The 9,214-nt window shown below is 36.6% G+C and overlaps 1 pseudogene; it reads left to right on the top strand.

The window, feature by feature from the left end:
• Window positions 1–1,914: 1,914 nt before the first annotated feature.
• On the top strand, window positions 1,915–8,985 carry LOC100916506 (annotated as a pseudogene).
• The last annotated feature ends 229 nt before the right edge of the window (window positions 8,986–9,214 follow it).

The following is a 9,214-nucleotide window of genomic DNA, read 5'->3' as shown; positions in this document are numbered from 1 at the left end:
GAACTATACTTTTACCTTTCTTGGTATCCCCAGTGCTTAGAACTTATAAAGACTTATAAATGCTTATTGACTGACAATGGCAATTTCAATATGAATTAACAGTTGTGAGAAATAATTTATTAAATACCTACTATATTTTGATATAATTTCATAGCAGTAGTGATTATACTGTATATTAGATTGTGGAGCAGTTAGCTGCAGATTTTAATTCACTTACTTAATCTTAGGAAGCTAACTAGAGGCCCTTTACTTTTTTTTTTTTCTTTGTTTTTGTTTTTGTGTTTTTTTTTGTCATGGTGACCAATCCCAGTGTGGTGGAGGTGACTCACGGATTTATTTTTAAACCTCCAGACCATTCTCTCTTGTCCAACATGAGCAGATGACCATCTTATGATCACTTAGGTCATTGACTATAATAGCTTGTACCATCCCCTCCTATGAGTACCATAATTTAGGAGGATATTAGGTAGAATTTGAACAGGAGAGGGTGACCAAGATGGTGAAAGGACTAGATATCAAACATTAGTTGAAGAAATAAGGAATGTTTAGTGTGAAGAGAAAAAGATCTAGTTGTAGAATTTTGTCTGTCTTCATCTTTAAGGCAGCTAGGTGGTACAGTGGATAGAGCACCAGGCTTGAAATTTAGAATTAGTGAATCACTTAACCTCTGTTTGCTTCAATGTCCACATCTGTAAAATGGAGATAAGTATAGTATATACTTCCCATGGTTGTAAGGATTAAATGAGATAATAATTGTGAAGTAGATGAAACAATTGGATAATTTTTTTTAGAATAGAATTAGATGCCCAAAATTATTTGTACAGATGATATAGTAAGAGAATACTATTCATTATGCATGAAAGATACTTTGAATGACCTCTGGATAACTTGCATTATAACTGACATGAAACTGTATTAGAGAGTCCCCATTAATGACAGTCTTGAAAACTTAGAACTTTAAAATAGCAGCATATTGTTAAGCTTTCTTTTTTGTTGTTAAATAAAATGTTGACCACATCACAGGGCTTAGCAAATCAAGGAATCAGATTTCATGGAGAAAGTAGAGCTTGAGTAAGAAATTGAATATTGGCTTAGATTTGGATAGGGTAGAAACTTTTACACTCTTATTATTGAAATAATAGTCTAATATGATTTGAACTCTTTTAATATTTTAAAAGTAGAAATTAAGAATATTTCAGTAAAAACCAGGTGAGTAACATTTTGTGCCTTTATTGATTTTAGAAATTAGTGTATTTGCCTACCTAATTAAGTAGTTATAGGAATCTACTTTTCTCTCTTATGTAATGGTACTCTCCTTGCTATTGCAAATTGCATTTATAGAATATTATTGGTTTTGGTAGTTTGGCATAGTGACAAGACAGGTGAGTCATGAATCAGAAAACTTAGTCCCATTTCTATCATTTACTAGCTATATTACTTTGAGCAAATATAGACCTCTATTTCCTCATCAGTAAAATGGAAATAATAATAATAACAATAATAATATCTGATCTATTTCAGAGGAATGTTATGAGGAACAAATGTGAAAACATTCTGTATAGCAAAAGGTTATAGAAATATCATGTATTATTCATCATAGGGTTGTACTGATTCTGGTTCACAGGTCCTTCTGAGGATAATTTTGAAGAATTTTCTGCAACATTGATTTGTATTGCCTTCAGTGATTCTAACAGACATCATTATATTTCTCCTGGGGTGGAGATAACTATTTTAAATTGGTTTACACTGGCCAGTTGAATGCCTCCCATCTACAAAATCATCCTTCATCTCCCCAGGCCACTATCCTACTGTGCAGTTAGCTGTTATTAGTGTCAGTAAAAAACCTTTATTTGTATTACTTTTTGTGTATTCATTATACATTAAAAAGTATACCCCCTGTCTAAATATTATAGAATGGAGGAGACCCTCAGGTACATTTTGAGAACAGTAACACTACAACTTTAGTCCCTTGCAGAATAGACCAGAAAGAAGATCTTTAGCCAATACAAAAAAAATAAGCAAATGACAATATTGTTTTATATTTCCTTCCATATATTTATTGATTAAACACAGGGGCTAGCAGACAGACATAAATTAAAGAATTTAATTAGGGAAAATATTTATGCTTAAGTTATAATAATAGAGTATAATTACAATAGAATAGAAACATTATAGACTAATAATCATAATAGAAAATATTTTAAAGGAATAGAATTTGGAAGGAGCATTTAATGTAAATAAGCTCTATGGAGGCTGGGTGGCACAGCAAATAGAGTTCTCGATTTGAAATCTGGAAGATCTGAGCTTACTCAAATATCATCTATGTAACTCTGAGAAAATTATTTAATCTCTTCAATCTCAGTTTCTTCATCTGTTCTTTCATCTGTTAAGGAAGAGGTTAAACTTCATAGCCTCTCTCTGTTTCTTTCTTTGTCTCTATGTTTGCTTCTCAAAATGTTGACCTTGCTGGTTTGCCATAGAATCATAGATTTAAAACTAAAAAGAATCATAGAGATCATCCAGACTAACCCACTCATTTTATTAATGAAAAAGCTGAAGCTTAGACATAGAGGCCCTTAGCCAGGGTTACCTTTAGTAGTATGCTGGAAAATGTGTAACAACTGAGTCTGAATATACAACAGACAAATGTATCCATAATATACTTTTAACTTCAAATTAAATTTAATTAACATTGTATTGAGTCTAGATAATCAACAAAACAATAAATCAAGCCCTGATTTATAGGACTTGTTGATTTCCAAGATATAAATGATCACATTGAAAGCTCTATAATTGCCTCTGCTGAGAATCAGTTTGAGCTGGCTTCAGCATACCCCTAGTTTCATAGGTGGAAGAAATGAAAGCAGGTCATCTGATTCCAAATTTTGTGTTTATTCCTTTATCCCTGAAATCCCACTATTAAAGAGGTTCAGTTATTTGGATTTTTAAGGCTTTTTAGTTTTTAAGAAACCTCTATTAAAGTGTAAATGTCCTCAATATTGACTAAAATTTTTTTGTTGTTTTTTTTTAAATCATGAATATGTTATCAAATGCTCATGGACAATGTTAAATGGCAGTGGGATACACACACACACATATACACACATACACACACACACACACACACACACACACTCAGGAGGAGGAGGAAGGGAGAGAGGAAACCAAGGAACCAGTGGGATGTGAGATTGGCTATGATAAAATACCTTCTTTATAATTTTGTCTACTACTACCAATTCCACCCTGATTGATATAATTCTTTATTACTCATGTTATTGCTCTACTGTTTTAAAAAGGCAGATAGTATGTTAATGTATATGATAGGTTTTATTTATTTTTCTGTAATATCCAAATGGACCTTAATTTTTGAAACTACTAAATTTACAGGAAACATGCCAATTTGTAATCTATAGATATATAGGAATTTATATATGCCTAAACACATAAAATTAATAAGTTGAATCATTGCCTATGACTCAGAACTTAAAATAGATTCAAATGATATTGAGTGATATGCTTATAAATGAGAAATAGCCAGTAAAGCATAGATTGTTGTGGTTGCTCAGTTACTTGTAGACTGCCTGACTATTCATGATCCCATTTTGGGTTTTCTTGGCAATGATATTGAAATGATTTACCATTTCCTTTTTTCAGATCATCTTATAGATGAAAAAACTGAGGCAAACAGGATTAAATGGTTTGCTTGTGGTGCCAGCAGCTAGTAAGTGTCTGAAGCCAGATTTGAACTCAAGAAGATGAGTTTTCTTATGTCCAGCCTGGCACTCTATTCATTGTGCCACCTTGCTGCCCAGAGTATAAATGAATTCTACAATATTATGTATTATATAGAGACTCAACCATTTTCCCAGTCCTTTTAGGCTGGCAAATTGGATCCTCAGGGCAAAGTTATTTCTTCCCTCTCAGAGTCCTAAGGTTAACTTAAAGTTACTGTTCACTTCCTGTGATTTATTCCTCCCAATATCATTCACCCATTTACTGTCTCCTCAGTATTATTTAGCTGGTGGTTACTGTCCCAGTATAATTTTGACCATTTTATCCTCACAATCAGTTTATCAATTAACATCAATTAGTTTTTACAAAGAAATATTTATTGAGATGATATAGTAAAAAAACTGAAGTATAAAAATGTTTGAGATTGGAAGCTCTAATCAATTTGACTGCTTTAGTCCTGATGAGTGTGGTGGACCTAGACTTAAAGTGATAATTACCAACTCTTTTATCCCAAAAGGTTCACTTCTAGATGTTGGAAAAGTTGATGTACAAATCACTGTTCAACTTTCAGGACCATCTAACTTCTCTACAAGATGGATTGAATGCTTGGCCAGCTCCTCACTGGGCTCTGCTGTTGTGGCTACCATAACAATCTGCTGTGGATTCTAGTTATGGATCCTCTTGTGACTTTCCCAAACTTTCGAAACTCACAAGCTTATAATGTGATCCATTCTATCTCTGATATTCCTTTACCTGTGATCAGAAGAGAATCTACAACAGGGACAGAAAAAAAAACAGAGCCATGCATTGTTGCCATATTGATGGTTTGCATAGAGAGGTGAAGCAGCTGCCACTACCTCTTTTCCTACCAGGAAGCTTTTTACTTGAAAGTTTCCAGGGAAGGGAAAGAGCTTTTGTCATACCTTTTGTATTCATTCTCTGTTCATCACCTCTTGGGTAAATTGAGAGGAAACAGGATACCTGCACATATTCCCCTTCTATTATATGTTTCGAAAAGCTGTATTACCAATCCTTGGGAGAGAGCATATTGCTCTTGTTCTAAGGACTGGGCTTTAGTCGTCAGTCTGTCCCTTACAGTTCCAAATGACATTTTTATTTTGGCAGGAGCATGAAGCAAACAGAGATCTAAGTATTTTCCTTCTTCTGATTCTCACTTGATTTTGGTGAATCTCTGGTAATTTCATTTCTCTCTCTCTCTCTCTCTCTCTCTCTCTCTCTCTCTCTCTCTCTCTCACACACACACACACACACACACAGAGTCCCAGTGCCATGTGCTGAGCTCTGAGAGACAAAGGTGGAAACAAAGATGCCAGTATCCTCCAAAAAGTTACATTTCAGAAGGAAGTATAGCACAGAATAATACATAATAGATACATATTATCTATTAGGTAATAAAAAGTGAATTGAGGAGGGTGAAAGCAGTAGATGGTGATGAGGGTTGGGAGGGTAGGGCTTCAGGAAGCATCTTGGGGCAATTCATTCCACTTCTGTCCAGCTCTAGTTCTTAGGAAGTTTCTCATGGTATCAAGACAAGAATGATCTCTGCAATGTAAACCAGTTGCTTTTGGTTCTGCACTCTGGGGGTAAGTAAAACAAGTCTAAACTCTCTTCTACCTTGAAGCCCTTCAAAAACTTTAGAAGAGATGTCATGTCCTCCCAAATCACTTCTCTAGGATAAACATCCTCATTTTCCTCAAGGGATCCTTGTGATATGGATTCCAGGCAAGGCCTTTTACCTTCTCTGGATGTTTTCCACTATCAGTGCCTTGTTTAAACTGTGGATCCCAGAAACTAACATAATACCTGTACAAACAGATCTATTGTCCCAGAATCCCAGATTCTAATCTGGATCCCAGAAACTAACATAATACCTGTACAAACAGATCTATTGTCAGTTGGATTTGTCTTCCTCCTCCTCCTCCTCCTCCTCCTTTTGCTCTTCTTCTTCTTCCTTCTTCTTCTCTCCTCCTCCTCCTTCTTCTCTTCTCCTCCTTCTTCTTCTCTTCCTCCTCCTCCTTCTTCTCCTCTTTCTCCTCCTTTTTCTTTTTCTCTTCCTCTTTTTTCTTCTCCAAAGCACTTAGCAGGTGCTTATGAAATATTTACTGCTCCATTGAAATAAGGTCAGAAAAAGGAATGGTAGAGTGGGATTGTCACTTTCTTCTTCCTTTAAAATAGGCTTCTCTTAATGTAGTTTAAGATAGCATGACAGTGAGAGGTGGGAATTTGGAGCTGGGCTAGGCCAACATAATTTATCTACATTGGATTGGCAGGGATTAAGAATAGAAGATGGTGGTGGTGCAGTGAATAGAATCAGGCTTGGAATCAGGAAGATTTGAGTTCTAATGTGATCTCAGATACTTATTAACTGTGTATTTTATGTAAATCATTTAATCCCGATTGATTTTCTTCCTTTCCCCCCCCACTCAAAAAAAAATGATAGATGGTAAATTAACAGGTAGAAAAGATATGTCATGATGATAAATATATTTGAATAGGTAACCACTGGTAATAAATTAGTCTTTGGTGCCATCATATCATCAAATGGTTAGGACAAAGTGCAAAGTAAGTGCTAAATTAGAAGAAAAGATTATAATCTGTGACTTTTACCAAAGTGCCGAACTCAAGCAGACTAAATTCAATCCTGGAAAGTATTTAGTAATTAAATAATCTCTACAGTTTATTTTTGGCATAGAGAACTTTGGAATTCTTCCTTTCCTTCCCTGCAGCCTACCCAAACCCTATAGATTATAACTCTTGCTTAAACCAGTATAATAATTGAAATCAAACAAAAAATTGTATTATGATTTGTGCCATGCCTAAGGCAACAGATTTCAAAGTTGCTTCTCTGACTTTAATTTTCACTTGCAAACCATCCAACACAATTGCCAGATTAATTTTTCTAAAGCACAATCATAATCATATTCTCTAATTCAAGAGCATTTGTAATTTCTAATTGTTGGCTAACAAGGCCCAAACTTCTTATCCTGTAATTTAAGGCCTGTATGATCTGGTCTACTCTCCTCTTCTAGATTTATCTTCTCTTCAGGTACTGTTTGCTTGAACCAAACTGGATGGATAAATATTTTCTGGGTGTGTCTTCAGTTTACCTTCCTCTTAACCCTCTCATGATATTCTCTCTGCTTAGAATATCATCTCCAAGATATTTTATGAGGGATTGTGACCCTAACTAAATTAGTTAAAACTTGCAGCTAGTGTCAGCAATGTAATTCTTTTTGTATTTTAGTTGAATTGTCAAAAATAATTATTTCTTTGTACCTATTTTGCCTTTTTACCTTGTGTTTAATGTTTATGCTAGGGTCCTTCATGGAAGGCAGAGTAGTAGTACAATGCAGAGTACTGAATCTGAAGTCAGAAATGGTATTTGAATCCTAGGACTTTCAGTTATTTATTTTGTGGTCTTTGATAAGTTACTTAATAAAGGCTTAGTTTTGGGGCATTGGTTTTCCTACCTGAAAAATGAGGATATTATATTAGATGATTGCTCATATTCCTTCAGTTCTAAATCTGCAACACAAATATTCAAAACAGGCTGAGCAGGGTTGTTCTTACACTGTGGGAGGACTCCTGTGCTTCTGTTACTGGTGGTATTCAGGCCACTGCAATGAAAATAATACATAAATGGCCCACAGGCCAAATCTGGCTTGCCTTCTTTTTTTGTATGACACACAATCTAAGAATGTAATTTTGTATTTAAAAATGTAAAAACCATTGTACAGATCATAAGCTGTACAAAACTGGCAGAAGTCCAGATTTGGCTCATAGGTCAGTCAACTCTTATCTCAGATTTAGATTTCATCAAAAAAAAAAAAAAAAACAAAGTAAAATCAGGCCAAGAATATTCAATCTATTTCTATCTTCTCATATTCTTTCCATGTTTTGGCTCTCATTAAGATCTGGCTCTGCCTCCCTCCTTTCACCTCCTTGTACCTACCAACTTCTTATTCCATTACATTGCATTCTTACTTTTCTTTGCATTTAATTTTCTTTTTAATTAAAAAAAGCTCAAATAAGAAATCCTTTTCCCCCTCTTCTCTGTCACTTTTCAGTGGAACTCTTCTAAAACTTCTCAAGCTCCCCTATAGAATTCCTTCTTCCAGGAGTGGTAGCCATTCCAGGGGTATTCCAAATGAAAGACCCACTTGATACTGTCATGATGAAAACATTAGAATCTGAACCAATCAGATAATGATGGATTGTGGTGCCCCAGAATACAAGCAAAGAATTCTATACTGACTCTGGGCTGGTTGTCCCGAGTGTCTCCTATGAGCTGCACAAGAAGCTATTATCAGTAGCCGAGAAGCATGATCTTACACTGGAACAGAGGCTGGAGATGACTGGAGTTTGTGCCAGCCAAATGGCCCTGACCCTGTTGGGAGGACCTAACAGATTGAATCCCAAGAATGTCCACCAAAGGCCCACAGTAGCCCTACTTTGTGGTCCTCATGTGAAGGAGTCTCAGGGTATAAGTTGTGGGCCACAACATCTTGCCAACCACGATGTCCACATCATCCTCTTCCTGCCTAACTTTGTCAAGATGTTAGAGTCTATCACCAATGAACTGTTCCTTTAAAGTAAGACACAGGGCCAGCAGGTGTCTAATTTCAAAGGTATTTCAGCAACCCTGGATATCCAGAGATGTGCAAAGTTCAGCCCACATGGGAAGGAGGCTCATGTTCTAATAAGAGAATGCTTGCCCCTGTACAGAAGAGCATCTGCAGGGCCTGAGGCAAGGGGTACGTCAAAGGAGTTGGCCTTCCTCTCAAGGCCAGCACATCCCTGACATCTGGGAAGACCTCCCCACCAGCCCCATGGACCTGGTGATCAATTGCCTAGATTGAGAACATCTTCCTTGGCGACCAGTCCTGGTACAAAGCAGCTGTAGACTGGGCCAATCAGAACTGGGTGCCTGTCCTCAGCATTGACCCGCCCATGGGCGAGGCTGAGCTGGGCATCAATGCCAAGTGGTCCCTGGCCCTGGGCCTGCCCCTGCCCCTCGGTGAGCGTGCGAGACGCGTTTACCTGCACGACATTAGCATCCCTCAGCAGGTGTTCCAGGAGGTGAGCATCAACTACTGCTCACCCTTTGGCTGCAAATTTGTCATCCCCTCTGCACTTCATGTAGAGTCCCCGAGGCTGACACGTGACTTAAGTGACCGCCTTAAGGATGTGAAGCTCCAAAAAAAAAATTCCTTCTTCCACACTCTTACCTAAAGTCCTTGTTTCATATTTTACCTAATAGTGACTATTCACCCAGGCTTTCTCCTCTTATTTCACAGACCTTTGACAGTAACCTAAGTAGTTCTTTCTTTACTCCAGTCTCTCATGAAGAGGTAGCCCTTCTCTTTATTAATACCAACCTCTCTACCTATTCTCATTCTCTTGTATTTTCTCTAGAAGATTATCTTCACCATCATTTTACTTTTCTTCAGTTTTTCACATA

Source organism: Sarcophilus harrisii, chromosome 2 (genome assembly GCF_902635505.1).
Source record: "Sarcophilus harrisii chromosome 2, mSarHar1.11, whole genome shotgun sequence".
Classification (NCBI taxonomy): domain Eukaryota; kingdom Metazoa; phylum Chordata; class Mammalia; order Dasyuromorphia; family Dasyuridae; genus Sarcophilus; species Sarcophilus harrisii.
The sequence above is the reverse complement of the archived record's forward strand: the minus strand, read 5'-3'. Positions and strand labels throughout refer to the sequence as shown.